Genomic DNA, 17,553 nt, shown 5'->3' on the forward strand with positions numbered 1-17,553 from the left:
ACCGTTAAAACTTGAGTGTGGTAACCTAAGGCTTCGTTTGGAAAGTAAATTCATCTGAATTCATCATTATAATTTTTTTAAATTTCAACATAAAATATAATAAACAATTCAACTTTTTCAAATCTCAAAATAATAATAATAATAATACTAATAAATAATATTGTAATAATATTTTATTATTTCAACTTAATTCAATTCAACTCAGTTCAACATTCAAATAGACTCTAAGATATTAGTTTGTGTAAACTCATATCAAGTGGGCAAGTACCCTCTCTCTTTTGCCCTCAACCTAAGCCACATAACTTTCCGCCCAAGGAATGGGAATCATGGGATCCGTAGCTTTTGAGACTTTGCCAAGCTTTTTTCTTTCTTGGTTTAAATGATTGCCTCTACAAGAGCACATGGAAGACAAACAACTTTTTGTTTAACGCCGGCTAGCAGTCTAGCACTAGCCATTGAAAGCAAGAAATGTCGTGACAATTGGACGTTGTTGCGCTTGTTTTGTCATATTCTTTATCATCAACCTCATTGTTAGTTTGGTGTCTATTATTTGCAAGGGGCTTAACTAGACAGACTACTCGTCATGTACATGGAATATTATTATTGACTTTTCTATGTACCACTTTTCTTATAGTAGATGGCGATTCAAATTTTATGCTAAAATGTAAAGGAAGAACTTTGGTGCATCGGAGGAGCAATCATATTCTGAATTAATACTCTTCATGATCTATGTGCTAGTGATAAATGAGAGTTTAGTAAATGAGCTATCATGGAAATAATGATACATGTTTTCTATATTTATAATGATTCGAAGTAAGACTTAAATTTTTTTATGATACATATTAGCTTATATCCCAAAATAATTAATTAAGTTTGAGATTCTATTTATCGAGTTTTCATTCATCGGTCTTTTATAAATGCTGAATATTGTGTATTAGAAAGAAAAATTATATAAACACGAAATAAATATGCATAACTCTCATAAGCAATCAATACACCAAATTTAACCTTTTTTTTTTTTTTATGAAGATCTCATGCATTTATCCCGTCTACAATCATTTCTCATAAAGATAAAAGAAAGCCTAAGAACAAAATGTATCTCTTAAAGTCGAAAAATAAATAATTTTTAATGAAACTTCAACTTGATGCGTAAAGAAAAATGGGTTTAGATACATGGGCCCATCTTAATTAGGATTAGAAGGGTCTCTTATCTGGAATGGGCTTTTCCCAAACCCAAATTGTTTTAACAAATTATTATGCGGTAGGAGTTGGTGTTTTTCTAATGCCGGCCTGTGGCAAAATTTTATAGCGGGAAACGTTCTCCAGTCACTGAAGCGCGATGCTGCTAACGAGTATAAAAGACTTTTCAAAGCAGTAATATTTCTCGCCTCTTCATTTTCCGGTTCTGTGGCTGCGTCTCTCGTTCCTTCGATCTGATTATCTCTGAATCGGCTCCTTTTTTTATCGTTTCAATCCGGAAGAATTAGAGATTCGATTAATGATTTCCGAAGGCCGAGGTCAGAATTTCTCAGATCCCAAACTATGTCATGCAATATTGCTTTAGACTCTTCTCGTTTGTTCTTTTCGTTGTTTAATTACTGCCATATTTGGATCATATTTTCTGCTTTATTGAACTGCTCAAGAAGAAAAAGAAGAAGGAGAAGAAATGCACCCCTTATAAACATAAAACATACTACTGATATATTTATTTCATTGCATTGATATGCTTATGGTGGAATAGTAAGGAAATAGGCGATAGACTGAACTTAAAACGGACATGAAATTGAAGATGGAACCACAAGTTTGTGATTCTTACTCTAGTTATATTACTACTAATACAAGGACGAATATTAGGAGGAGCAGAGCGATTAATCTTTATTGTAGTTAAACATGGCCGCCATTACACTTCAGTAGGGACTAGAGCCTGATCAGGTTCCTCATCCTGCATATAAGAAGAAAAACCAACAGAATCTGGCTTAGTAAGAAGGAAAACCATTTACATTTGTTTGAATAGTTTACGTGTCACGTTGTTTACCCAGCGATATGTTATATGATTTCATGATATTGTCAATTGAGACTGATCTGCTTAATTCGTTCAGGTTTTGGAAATACTTTTTTTTTTTTGTTTTTTTTTTTTTGGGGGGGGGGGGGGGAGGAGGGGTTTCAAAATCTAAAAAAATTGGATTTCAAAAGCAAATGAAGTGCTTTTAATATGCCGACGAAACAATACTTTAGCTTTTCTTTAATGAAGTCTAAAGAGAATCCAAACTGAAGTTAGAGGCATGACTTTTGTTAAGGGCGACTCTTATTATTATTTTTGGCTCAAAGGAAGGAGATCTTGCTGGTGTGACAGTAGTTATAAGATTTTAGATAGAGTTTACGTACGTTGTGTGTGTACAACCAGCAAATATAGAATAAGGTAGCACAATATACATATAAATATATGCATGCCTATTATATATATAAGGGCACTTTGCTCAGGTGAAAAGCTTTAACTTTACTACCTCTTTTCCTCGTCGGTCATGTTTCCCTGGCCACTCCCTCCAGTTCATGTCTTGTACTTGGGGTAGGGCACTCCGCCAGCCTCAATACGTTTGACATCCTCCACAAGTTCTTCATAGCGCCTTTTCACCTCTTCCTCAGTTTTCCCACCAACAGCCTTAGCGACATTGTACCAACGGTCGGGAGTGTCCTTATCATACACAGCCAGAGCCCGCTCAAAGGCCTTGTTTTCCTTGGCTGTCCAAGAGTCGGAGCTTTTGGAGGACATTGATCTGGATGCCATTTGTTTAGCTAACTAGGGTGAGGCCGTACGTTTGCAATGGAAGAGAAGGAACACTATATTGATTGCGGAAACTCTGGGCTAAGGTGTTAAAGTAAGGAAGTGAATAGAAAGGGCTGAAAGGCAAAAAATAGCGAGGGATGTTTGACGAGAGTCAAGAGAGAAGACTGATCTTGTCAAGAGGTGATCATATGTGCAAAGAGAGTGCAACGTCCTCTCTTTTATAAGCAGGAGTGGAGGGGGTGAGGTGGGGTAGCGCCAGTTGGCCTAAAATCTTCCAAAATTCTTGTCGAATTTTTATGATTTGTCTTCTTAGGAACCACAAGATGATACGCGAAAGAGAAGAAGAACAACAACGTGGGAGACTCAGTACCTCCAAGAAGTTAGTAAAACATAGTTTATAAGGAGAATTCCTTATTAAGTTAATAAGTATCTGGATTATATTACATTAATTAAAAGACATTAGAAGTTCCTAAAAAAAATGGTAGAACCCATAGACCCCAAAAGGTCCTTTCGTGTTTTGAACTAGGGATGGCAAATTCTCTTCTTCTTCTTCGAAGGAGATCATCTACTGCAATAAAAGCTTAAAAAGTTCTCTACGTAGCAGGTGATCTTTAGGGTGTACCCTGTCCAAGCAGCACTCTAGCCTGCCAGATGAATCCGCACAATTATTATACCATGTTTTTTCTTTCCTTCCTTACTCTTTATTAAAAATAAAATAAAATCTGAGAAGAGGTCAACATACATTACGCGCTCTTTTAGCAGTCGAGAACTTTCCTGAATGTGAGAGATGTCTAATTGCAGGCACACTTGGGTCTATCATCTATGATTGGTGTTTGGTTTTTGAGTCCGAAAAAAAATCATGTTCGTTCGTCCTCTGTTCAAGAATGAGAAGACTTTCTAGTTTCTACTCTCAACAAACGTACTTACTTGGAGGTTCCTTTCCTGACGGGCAATGGAAGTTCTCCAGTTTAATACCATCACAGTTTAGGGGGCCACCTTACCTCTTTTACTGTTGATTAAGGTAATGTTTGAATAGGAAAAATATTTTATCTTATCTCATTATTATAAATTTTATAAATTTTTAAATAAAATATAATAAATATTTTAAATATTTTAAATTTTAAAATAAAAATAATATTTTAATAATATTTTATTTAATTTTTAATTTTAATATGAACTCATATCAGGTTAACTATATCCGAACAATGTCTAAATTGGTGGAAAACGAGATTTTAGAGTTGATTGACTTGGTCTTAAACTATAACCGGAACAAAGTAATTATAGAGTCGTAGTTGAAATTGATCGGTTACCTAAGTCGCAAGCAAAAGCAACAGTATCAAATGTTTCAAAAAACCTGTTTTTCACGATTTATATATATGCATTATTTTTACTTAAAATGAGAATCTTACCAAAGTTGTCAATGTTCATTATTTTTATGGAAAACTGGGTTATAGACTTTACAGATGATTTTATACACGTGTGGTGAACCGGGAGTAGGGTTGGAGACTTAAACTTGATATAACATCTTCGAACGTTACTATTATGGTACGTACAAGACTTACGCTTATTGCTTTGGCCGTATGTATTAGAATATAAAGTAAAGATAAATTCTATTTGTAATCTATACTTGAAGAATGTATGTGCAGACCTTAAAACATCATTACGTACAAACTTGTGTAATTTTTTTTTCTTTTTTTTAAAGAAAAATGATGATTTAACACGATCCATTTATATCAATCACTTATTCTCGTGACTATATATTACTTGACATGGAATTTAACCATTCGTATCTCACAGAATGGACATAAAAGTTGAGGATAATTTATTTTAAGTTGCTAAAGTTCGTTCAGTCCTATCTTGTGGCAGACAGTTTCAAATCAAAGCACATAAAAAGTAATACAAAAGACAGTACTACAGCTACATATTCTAACAAGGATGATATCCACGGATGATCTCATGTTGGATTTGTTGTTAGCGGCCGTTACTTCATCAGGATGTCGTGCTGGAGTCTAGTAGAGTTTGCCCCGCTTGGTCTTAGATTTTAGCTCATTATGTTTATAAATAATTGTGCTTTATTGCCATATATATTTTATTTCTCAAGTAAAAGGGAAAGTGATTTAAAGTCTTACCTCTATTGGATGAACACATGATTTGAACTTGGATGGCCCATATATCTGTTTCACCCTTACTAATGATGAATATTCACACAATAATTTGGGAGAATCTTTTAATATTGCCGTGGATCGATGCATATATAGCTAGCCCCGCGTAGTTACCAACTACGGTTTTTAAGTGATCAGTTTTCGTTGTTTTGTACCGGAAAATTGATGGACGCAACTGCTGGCTTGATTCCCCTACATAAATCTTTCATATCTTTCCACCGTTCCTAATATCCCCCATTTCCTACTAACGTTACTAGATCTATAACCAACACTACTTGTTATGATATTAATATATGTGCTATAAAGTTAAGTTCTTGTTCTAGCAGCGCAATTTGTTATGCCTAGTTAATACTATGACTCAAATGCAATACTGCATCGGGTTTTGTCAACACTGCATAGGCATTAATGCTGTCTAGTTCATAACTGTGTGCTTAATATGCTAGAAGGCTGATCTCCACATATTTGGAGATTTGGTTTCTAGAAGCTGTAGGTTTGGGGCCGGTGAGCATATTAATATTCCATAATATGCTCAGCTAGCTGGGGATAGTGTATATCAATGGAGAAAATGACGCAATTTCACGGGTGAGACTAAATATCTGTTTGGAATAAAAAGCTAAATCTAGGAAAGCATGATATGGAGGAGCCTGGCGGTGTGATACCGTGGCTTTAAGCTGGCAAGTGGGTATATGGTAGCCCCAACCTACGAGCCTATGTTGGCTAAAATCTTGCAAGTAGATTTCAGTTTTGTCTAATATTCAATCTGGAATCTATAACACCAATCCCCCGATATTGGAATGTAAGTAGGAGTAGAATGAGGTGGTTATTGGATGACTTGGCAATAGTATAATACAACAAACATCACAGATTTCACAGTTTCAAAAAATTAGGTTTTTCACAGCTACACGCAATTCCCAGCACTCCATCTGGCGCTTGACCAACAATTCCAACAACAACCACAATATTATATCCCAACACTTTACATGATTGCCCTTGGCCACTTAACCAACTACAACCAAACTGCAACAAAACATAGTTTTTCAGCGTTAGTAATCCAAGGGTTAGTCTAGGGTTTTATTTACTGAGATTGCAAGATCTCATTGTGGTGTTAATTTCCACCCGTGGAACCATAGACTTTGATGTAGAGGACATGTTTGAGCATGATGGACCGACCCCACTTGATGAGTGATGATCTGGGGTTTATTTATGTTATAGTTGATAGATTTCTATTTTGATCAGCTAGATGACTGTAATAACTTTATGAAGGACTTCTTGCTTGGTTGTATTTTATTTTCTGGTACTTAGTTTTAGACTGCCTTATGATTTTTTGCTATGTTTATAAATTGTACACATATTGCATGTCCACACACACTTGCACTTGGCGATGAGGTGTGTGACCCGAGTGGCCATCACCCGGCGACTCCAACCAAATAACACGTGAGGGTCAAGGGCGCCACAGGTGGTACTAGAGCAAACTTCAATAGAAGGAAATGCATGGTATATGATTCCTTAAGATCTTGATAATACCGTAGCAATAAAGTTTAATTGAAGATATTTATGCACTAAAGCTGTCTAGAAACACATAATCTAGGATCTAGTGATTATATTATTTTTTTCAGAACAAGTAGTAAATATTAATAACTCCAAAAGTATAGTGTGTGCTATAGTATTTGCATATATTCCTATATATTAATACGTTCTCTGTTTATTCTATCATTAAAAGTTAAAAGGGTGACACATTCTGTACCGTCCACAGATTTTCATGTCATGTTGACAACTATATTGAACTTTGGGACTTCTTTAGCAAATAATGTTTCTAGTTATCAATTATTCTCGATTAATTATATTATAGTATATTATATATATATATAGAAGGTCTGCAAACATTTGAAGCCAAAGTGGCCCCCGGTTATCAAGTTGCCTCTAGGAGTCATGGCCACGGGATTCTGGCCACACGCTAGTGGGGCTAGCACTGATCATTAGCTGAAAACTACTCGAGCAATTTTTCAGGAATATGTACCAAAAAATACAAAGAAAAGGAAAAAAGTGATGCTTTGAGATACACCCTCCTACCAATTTTTCGAATCCTTATCACCCAGTCTATCTCCAATAGAAAGTAATATCTATGGAATCCTTCTCTCTCAGGACTTTTCTTCCCCTGCTGGTCCATCCATATAACTAGTGGGAGAAATCGAGTCACGTTGGACTACTCTTCAAGAGTGTGCATGGTTCTGCTAATAAATTGTACATTTAGCTAGATTCAAAGAGTATTATACATGTTTTATCTGATTAATTTTTGTTTTTTAATCCAGATTGAGCCCTTTTACCTGTTACTGACTAGGGACCTAGAATCTCCAACTTAATGGTGAGGGAAAAAGGTCCTCTAAGACTTGGCCGACTGGTCCTACATTAGCCGCAAAAGCATTATGGTTACCTTTTTTGATGGCATCTTTGAACAAAGAGGCCGGGGAACTTTGGAATTCTAATTGGGAGATTTAGGTGTTAGTGGGGGAAGGAGCTTTAAACCATTGTCACTAGGGGAATGAATATGCACATGGAAATTCCAATCTAGTGACTAGTGAGCGAAAACCTCCTTTTACAAGGTCGGTAACCATTTGTTTGCAAGCGCATCCGGATACGTTTCTTTAACATATGATTCTAAATGAAAAGGGTTCAAACCATATAGAAGGCCTTCTAAGTTGATAATAAGTCTGTGGTCTACATAGGTTGGATAAGATATGATGCACTCATACGACAGGAACCATGCAAAATTTGGCAAAAAATAAATCGCAGATAAACACTTCATAGATTATCACCAATCATCATTCCACGTACATTTAGAAGGCACCAATGATTTCCTTTTGTCTCACTATCGAAAGATCATGAATTGGAACTATTACGAAAGAGCTTGGCTTGGGTTTGAGAAAGGAGAACTTCATTTCCAATAATTGAATTGGAATTTGTTTGGACTCATTACTCACCCGTGCAGTGATTCTTGTGTTATGAGGATTTAGTTGGAACAGGCTAAGATATTGTGGGACATATTCTCGTATCCTCACATTGATCATGTCTTGTCATTCTCCTAAAAGTGCATTTCAAAGCACGTTGCTTGTCTTTTTTTCTCCTTTGTGATTTGCTTGCGATATGGTATTGTTAGACTCGTCTATCCGAGTCTTGGTTTCTGATGATTAGCCTAAGCAGGAGCACGGATCCCTTGAATGTCCTTTTTCAAGTGAATGACCAGTAGCTAATTGCTATGTGTAGGAGTGTTCATCCGGGTTTCGGCCCGGGAATTCAAGTATATTTGGATTGGAATCCGGGTTTTAAACTAGGGCCGAAACTTGGATGAATCTAGATTTACATCCTGGTACCTTTTTTTTTTCTTTTGATGTTTCTTTTTGTTCATCTGCTTTTTTTTTTATCTGCATCATTTGCATGTCCAATGCCATTCATCATCTCTTTGGTGGCAAGCTTTGGCCACGACAGTATGTGGGGGCCTATTAAGGCAAAAATCATAATGTTAGGGCTGGGTAGTTTTTTTTTTTTTAAATAGACCCAAGTCACATGTCCATGAGTGATCCGATCCTAAATTTATTAAAAAAACCATCACTTATGACGAATGAATATTGTGGTAACAATCTCAGGAACCCCGAAAAGATATCAAAAATTACACAAATGACCAAACTCAGGTGCCACAAGCTAAACAAATAAACCAAATAAAAACCACTCCACCCACCAAACATCATCGTTTAATATAAGGCATACCAAGTTTGTCTGACCGAATCAAACCCCGAATATGGCCTTGAATGGAAGAATTATCATAAAAATCTGAAATTATCCCTTGAGTCCCATTCTTTGCCAAGTAGTTTGCCACCATGTTAACTTCTCTATAAATATGACAAAATCGAGCATTAATCTCACTTACCAAATTTTTTACCTCTTCTCAAAAATCCCACAAGAACCAATATTTGCATACCTCGGAAGCTAACCAGCCAACTATGAGTACTGCAGAATCCGACTCTACCAAAACATCCCGCAAGCACAATTGACTACATAATTGGAGTCCATCAAGAATAGCTCTACATTCAGCAATGGTGACTATTTAAGCGCATGTATTTTAAAACTTGAAAATGGTAAAATCACACGTGTGACCTTTGCTGGATCCACTTTCAAACTAAAAAAAAAAACAAAAAGGTATCAGGTTTAAAACCCGGTACTTGAACCAGGTATATTCGGATTTTGCAACTCGGGTTCCGGCCCAAATTTGTTCTAGGCTGGAACCGGAATCCAATTTCCCGGGTTCCAAATCGAGTTAGGAAAAAACCCGGTCTGGATGAACAATCCTAGCTATGTGCATGGAAAAACTTTCACATAGTAGACTTGTTACATGAACATTAATAATTAGATCTTTGATTTTCTATAATATACTATAATAAAATAATAACAGTTAGAAAACGTACATTACTCCATCTTAGTTTGATAAAAAATCTGATCTGACTATAAGAGAATGATCACGCTAACAACTTTACTTCTGAGTCTCTCTCGATGGGTAGAGACACAATTATATTGTAGATGAGAATCTTTTAACTCCTCAGTGCTATTTATAGATTTCTGGTCATCATGAAATCTAGAGATGTTTGTGTCCCACTATAACTCATTAATTAAAAGATATATTTGAATTAGTATAAACCCATTAGGATATATGTGTGTGGGACATAGAATTTTAATAAAACTCATACATTCTCTCACTTGGCTCATACGCTCATAAAATAACATTTTCTGTTCATGGGATTATTACAGCAAATTAAACATACTCAAAACTTTCATAGCTAAAAATACATTATATGAGTTCTGTAATATCAATGTCAAATCAGCTACCAATGCGAGTCATGGTGGTAATTTGTCATATAACCAATAAATTTACTTCCATGTGCCACAATAGTAGTAACTTAATTTAACACGATCTTTAATTGGAACAATTAAGGCTAATATTATAATGCATTGGGTTCCAATTCATGTCTATTTCAGACACTATCTTGTCATCATTTATCCACACCATTCAATGTACATATAAAGTGGAAGACAAGACAATATAAACAACCATAATAGATATCTCTCAATGTCAAGTAACAAAATACTCATCATATCAATAATTTCTTTAACATGTTCACATCATACATGATATGAGCATAAGACTAATTTTTTCAACATGTTTAAGTATAGTCATTAACACAATACTCATCATAAAGTATAGTCGTTAATAGCTTATGACTTTGATATGGACATATTTGTTTCTATACTTTCTCCTTAACATTTAAGTATTTAAAATTTTATTAAATACTCATCGTTCAGAGAAAAATATTCTAAGAAACTCTTGCCATACATTCTTAGCGGCTTGGCTATAAGTTGATAATTCCAAGTCATAAGATAAATTTTCTCAGTTAGATATTATACATTATGGTCTTAAAGCATATCACAAACTCAATCCCTATTGTGCATGAAGCAGTAAAAGAATTGTCTCATAGTTTTTCATAAAATAACTCTACTAGATAGTAAAATATATAACCATAACCGGGATCTGAAGATCTAGTTACATTAAAAGTATCAATTCTTCTAAAGACAACAATATAGTCTTTAATTTCTTGCAAATAGCATGTCACTCTTTTCACTGCTTTTGGGTCAAATATCATTGGGTTACTTTGACAACAATCAAGGATACCAATTGAAAAAATTGATATTCGATCTTATACAAGTTTGTGCAATCATTAGATTCCTTGTCACCAACATATACAAAAAAATTTTAACAATCTAATCAATTTTAGGATATTGTAAAATATTGAGCATGTCACAAAATACTTTTTCTCCAACATTTTTTCATGCAAGGTCTCTCAAAGCTCTCTACGAAACTTTATTGAGACAATCCTAACTGTTTTCATCTTGATATTAAAATTCAATCCATGTCATGAAGGATGTCTTATTCAGAAATTTCATTTTTAAAGTTCTCTATAGACATAATTTTAATGTCATATTACAAATCATGATTTGTATTTGCCAAAATGTCATATATATGCATGACCTAAGTACAAATATACTCCTATTGACCCTTAGGTATATACATTAATAATAAATATTTTTCTTAAATTCAAAAACATTAGTGGTATTATCAAATTTCATATACCATTTTTCAAAAAATCTTTTACTTTTTCTAAGTGGTCATTTTATTCATTTTTTGTAAATTTCAAACTTTCATTCTACAATTATTTTCACATTAATTTGATATATCTCTAAATCCTAATAAGTTACTAATGTTTAGTGATTTTGAATGAGTCAATTTTGAACGAGTCCTTTCAAGTTTATTACAAAATCTCTCTTTCTGATCAATGCACATTTTTGGATAAAATCCTTGATTACAAGTCTGATTTTATATCGTTCAACATTGCCTTTAAAGTCAGAGTTTTGTCTCCATTCGACTTTTTATACCTTTTAGACAATTAAACGAAATTACAAACTTTACATTGATTCATGAATTTTAATCTCTCTTTATGTATTGATATTTTATACAATCACATCTTTCTATAACTTGTGAAAACATATGTAAACCTTGATTTGTTTCTATGTCAAATTCAAAATTTGAAAACATCTTAACTGAATAACAAATCAAGAAAATCACATGAGGTTACCTGTTCTGATGTCTCTATGACCAATTCTTCAACGGTGTTTCTCTAATGAGGTAAATAAGCATTTGTTTGTTGTTTCATATTATCATTGAGATAATAATAATAATAAAGAACTATTACATTAGATTGAATTGAAGAATCTAAAGTTTTCGCTTGAATTGAAGAATCTTATTTTGGATTGACTATTCATACATGTATATGGCCTTAAATGAGGTATCTTATCAGTCTACAACTCAAAACAAGCCTTTGAGACTACTTACTAAGAACACAATTTAAGATATATATAATTGTATTTAATAATTTTACTACACATTTTTCAAGAAATTAACGAAATAAGTTAGGATTATAATTTGGCTCTTCCATACCATGAAAATCATATATGGAAGTAATGAAATATTTCTATCTAGAGAAACGTTGTGGGACAGCCAGGCTATTAAAGGTAGAAGAGTAGTCTTCCATTGAGACGGTGACACGTAGGGAAAAATACAATAGACTAATTAGAACTCACCACATAGAATCACAACACGCAAGACCAAGTTCTTCCTCATTTCATCTCTCCAAGCCTCTTCCTCATTTCGTCTCCGTCTGGGTCGCCTTGCAGCCCCTTCTAGAGCCTGTTGCAGACTCTGAGTCATCTCCTTCACAAACTTGTAGCCCTTCTCATCTCCAAAGTCCGTCGTAGCCTCTCTCATCTCCAATTGACACAATGCCAGCACAAATCTAAAATGTTTTATATCTGGAAGAGTATCACCCCACTTTTATCACTATCTTTAAATATGTTGCATAAACAAGGACATAATATAGGCAGACAGCCTTGCAGCCACCCAAAACACAAAATGTTTAATTTCAAGAACCTTTTTGTTTTTTTGGGATTAAAGTGATAGCCTTTGTGATGGGTACGTATGAGGATTTTTTCCTTTTCTTTTTGCTTTTCGGCCGTTCATATGCATCACAACAATTCTGGTGGAGGATTTTAATGGAGGAGAAATGGGTTTAAGCCAGGGAGTATATAAAGGATAATTAAGAAAATGAGAGGATTATTTACGAGAAAGAAGGACCATGCAGGAGGCATTCGAGAGGAGGGAGAAGAAGATGAGAGAGAGAGAGAGAATGGCTATATGGGTCTATGATCATGTGTATACAAGTATAGACTAAACACTATAAAGTGTTTACGTGGTGCACAACCATTAGAGGATTGCTTAATGAAGAGGAGAAGCCGGACCGCTCCCCAGCTTTTCTCTTCTATCTATCGAACCTTATATAGAAAAAGATTTATATGCAGCTATATGCATTATCTCAAGAAATTCTCTACTCATTGTGGCATTTTTTGTTGATATGTTTGATTTACTTTCCTTTAATACAAATCAACACACATCCTGAGATTAGAAAATCTAAATGCGAAAAATATTTTATTTATTAACCTCTAAAATTTTCTTGAAGATATTCTCCAAACTTTTATGCCATAAATTATGTTTCAAATTCTATGCCACAAATTATAAAAGTTTTTCATAAATTATTTTTCCTTTGGTTCCAATATATTCTTCATGATTGAAAAACTTTTAACAAAAACATTATACGAAGGCATGACAAATAAAAATTTTATTGAAAGGAAAAATGGAACCAACATAAATGACATTTTGAAACAAATCAAAACATGAATATTTGTACTTAAGTTTAACCACAAAAAATAAGTATCAATATTTATAGAGTTTGATTTAAAACTTATATAGATAAAATAAAGATGAACATTTGCATTTGAGTTTAATCTAAGAAAAATGTATAAATATATATAAGATCTTATTTAAAACTTATATAGAAAAATCTTACATTCCCCTTCAAATCAAGTCTTATGTTTAGGATACCTAAACTTTTGTGTGTCCTTTTTTATTTATTTTAAAAGTCAATTGGCACAATTTTTATATTTTCTTGACCATTATTTACTTTCGTTCCTGAAAGATATAATTGTTTTTTAATACAAACTAACAAAATCAATATGTATCAATCTAACAACCATGCTACCAATTTATTCATATTTCATTATTTCAACGAAATAATAATACATTCAGAATAAACCATTATGTACAAAAATAAGAAGATTTCATCATTTCTATTCCTAAAGTTCAAAGTCTGATATGTAGTAGTTAATTTCATCTTCTTAAACATCATACATTTTTTACCCTTACCATTATTCTCAATAATTGATGTTATACTTAAAATGGGTTAACCAGAATCTAGAACTAGAGTAATTTCCACACGAGGCCTTAGTGAAAAACTTACATGCTCATATTTCTTTAAACTATAGCCATTCTGTACAGAAAATCTTATAATGATATTCACATATTTTTTGCAAGAAAAACATTTCGATCACATTAATGCTTTGAGTTTGACACTCATAAACAATAACATAATTTAAGCCATTATGGATGAACTAATAGTATTATCAAGATCCCTCTTTTGGGAATGAATCTCAACATATAAAATGTTCTCTCCAATTTTAAATTTTGTGGATGATCTAGCTCTATCATCAGAATTCTCATTTGGGAGTAAACTCTGATATACAAAGTGTTTCCTTCAGCTTTAAATTTTGTGGATGAACTAGTCATATCATCATAATTCTCTTTTGGGAGTAAACTCTGACATACAAATTGTTCTTTCTAACCTTATTTTGATGGATGAACTAAGTGTGTGGGGTGTAGAGAGAGAGAGAAAGAGAGAGATGTGGAGGGAAGAAATTTTCGTGAGGGAGAGAGAGGAAATTTAGATTCTAGAGGGGTGGGGAAGTTATAGGAAGGGGAAATAGATCACGCCACGGGGGCTTTACGCTTGGGCTTCTTTTTTTTGTGGACTTGGGTTATTATACTATAAGTATCATCAAAACCCTCCTTTGGTCCTTTGGAAGTAGGTCTTGACACATAAATTGTTTGCTCCAAGTATACTTTAATGGATGAACTAATAGTGTAATCAAAATCCTCCTTTAGGAGTAGGTCTTGACACACAAATTATTCACTCCAACTTTACTTAATGGATGAACTAATAGTGTTATCAAAACCTTCCTTTGAGAGTAGATCTTTACACAGAAGTTATTCACTTCAACTTACTTTAATGGATGAATTAGTAGTGTCATCAAAATCCTCATTGGGAGTAGATCTTGATACACAATTTGTTCGCTCCAACTTACTTTAATGGATGAACGAGTAATGTCATCAAAATTCTCCTTTGAGATTAGATTTTGATGCACAAAATTGTTCAACTCCATCATATTCATCTTAACTATGGAATTTAATAGTTTTTCCATCAAAATAAAATAAAAAACTTGTACTTTTGGGCGACCAATTTTTTCCTTAATTTTGGTGCAAATCATTTGCCCCATATAGGATAAACAATTATAAATCGCATAACAATAATTTAAATAAGAGTAAAAAAAATTAACATTAAATAATTCATATATTTATTGAACAGTAAAAACATGCACATAAGAGAAAATAAAATTTCATAATATATATTTAAAATAAATAATATTAAAATAATAGTATAATATTGTATTATAATCTGATCGGTTCGAGACTGAAACGGACCGGTTGAGGAAATCGGGTCGAAACCTGGTTCAATGGAATGGTCAGAGTCATTAAACGCCGGTTGGGTTACATAGTGACCCTTTCATGTGGGTCGTGCCTATTGTACATGCCCGACTCTTTTGGCCCCCTTTTCCCTTTTTTTTTTTTTTTGTGTTTCTGTTATTGAGCTAGGCCAGAATTCTGGCCCACTGTGATGGCCCGTACATATTATTGCCCTTTTTATTCTTCTTTGACTGAGCCAAGCCGCCGAGGCCATTGGCTAGTAGAGGCCCAAAGCCTTTAATGGGTTGAGGAAAACTCTACATGCCTCTTCTTTTCTTCTTCTTCAATATTGAGCAATCGTCACACTAAAAAGCATTCTTGCTCTATTTTGGTGTAGCCATGGGCGTCTCCGGCGAGGAGAAGTCGGTAAGGATTCCCTGGCCTTTTCCTTCCTCCAACGTCCATCTCCTTTCTTACTTCTCTCTGTCATTTTCTTTAATATTTTTCAAAACCTATCTTAGAGAGAGATTTGACCATCGAACAGAGACAAGCTGCATGGCTGCGGCGGCAGCATTTTCCCATCTTGGGGTACCAACAATTAACGAGGGCACTCAGACCACCTTACGTTGCCCCTTCTTGACCCCACTCAGTGTCTCTTCCTAACTGTTTTCTCTGAGACCATACAAAAAATACTGTTCCGATGATTTTCTCTTAGACAACACATTACAAATGATAAAGAGAAAAACAAAGCTCAAGTTCATGAAAACGAAGCAATTCCACATGATATCGCCATGCAAATTTTATATATGAGAACCGAAACAATTATTTTAAATTTCCAAATGACAACATGAATTTTCTTTTTGACCGAAACAAGGATAGCATTAGATTTTCAGTCACAACACAATAACAATCCGCGATAAGTATGCGAGGCTATATAAAATCAAAACGCATTTATTATATCTCTACGATATATTTTATTGAGATCATAAAATATCTATAACCTTAAACTCTGATACTACATGTTAAGTATTTTGATATGAAAATAATTGGCTATTTGATTTTCTATGATCTACGATAATAAAATAATAACAGTTAGAAAACGTATCTCAACTCATTTCAATTTGATAAACAATCTAATCTAACTATGAGAGAATGATAACCCTAATAATTTTACTTTTGAGTGTCTCTCGATAGTTAGAGGCACAATTATGTTGTAGGTGATAATATTTTAACCCATCAGTACTATTTATAGACTTATAGCTATCATGAAATCTAAAGATATTCGTATCTCACTATGATTAAATCTAGAGGTATTTGTGTTCCACTCATTAATTAAGAGATATATTTGAATTAATAATATAAATCCATTAGGATATGGATACGTGGGACATTGAGTTTTAATAAAACTCTTACAAGACGAAGATTTCCTTTGGATCTACTTCTAGTAATAACAGCACTTGAGGGTCACTTGTAGTAATACTAGCAACAGCATGATAAAATTGTTTGAATTATTCACGATTTTTCCGTGCCTAGCAAGCCTTTTGATATACTTCCAGGCAATGATTCGTGGTCCTTTTTTCGTCTGTGTTGCATACCTTCTTGCAGTGGCATACATAATCATGTCAAGTGAATTGTACCTAGTTTCATTTTTTGTGCACTAGAAAAGTTTTATGTCCAAGAAAAAATCTCATCTTGTTTCGTGGTCATCTTAAGCCGACTGAGCAATTAAACACACACACACACACAGATATATATATATATATATATATATATATATATTCTCGAGTGTCCGTGTTAAAAATGCATGCTCAACACCACAGCATTCACTTTTAGGAAAATAAGCAAGGGCCACAGAACCAACTGGTACCAGTTGCAGCCAAGCCTGCCGCCCTACAATGCCAGTCATGTCAAGTCTAAGCAAGATCCTTGTGTTCTTGGACTTGTTATCCGGGAGAACCTAGCCTTTGGGCAGTAGGTGTGTTACATTCGTAGGGGGTTTTGGACATTAGCCGTGTTGGATTTTGACGGAACTCATGGCAAGAATCTTTTCTACGTGTCAAAATTCATAATCATCAACGTCTCTTTAGACTCTTGCGACATGTACTGTTTCTTGATTTGGATGTCCAAATGTTTGTCCCTTCGGAATTTAAATGATTTACGAAGGATACAACCGACTCCAGCTAGAAATGTGATCATATATAAAACACAAGTTTAGGCCTACATAGATAAACAATTTCGATTCAATTGGGTGAAGATATCCCAAGGATAGCCGGATGGGCCTAAGTTTACATGAAATAAGCTGTTGAATTCGGGATTGGGTCCAAATTCAAGCATGGGAGCTACGCCCTAGGTCCAGACTGAGCCCTTTGAAAATA

The 17,553-nt window shown here is 34.2% G+C and overlaps 1 pseudogene; it reads right to left on the reverse strand.

Moving 5' to 3' along the window:
* Positions 1–1,675: 1,675 nt before the first annotated feature.
* On the reverse strand, positions 1,676–2,897 carry LOC108993407 (annotated as a pseudogene).
* Positions 2,898–17,553: the final 14,656 nt, after the last annotated feature.

This window comes from Juglans regia, chromosome 13 (genome assembly GCF_001411555.2).
Source record: "Juglans regia cultivar Chandler chromosome 13, Walnut 2.0, whole genome shotgun sequence".
NCBI lineage: Eukaryota > Viridiplantae > Streptophyta > Magnoliopsida > Fagales > Juglandaceae > Juglans > Juglans regia.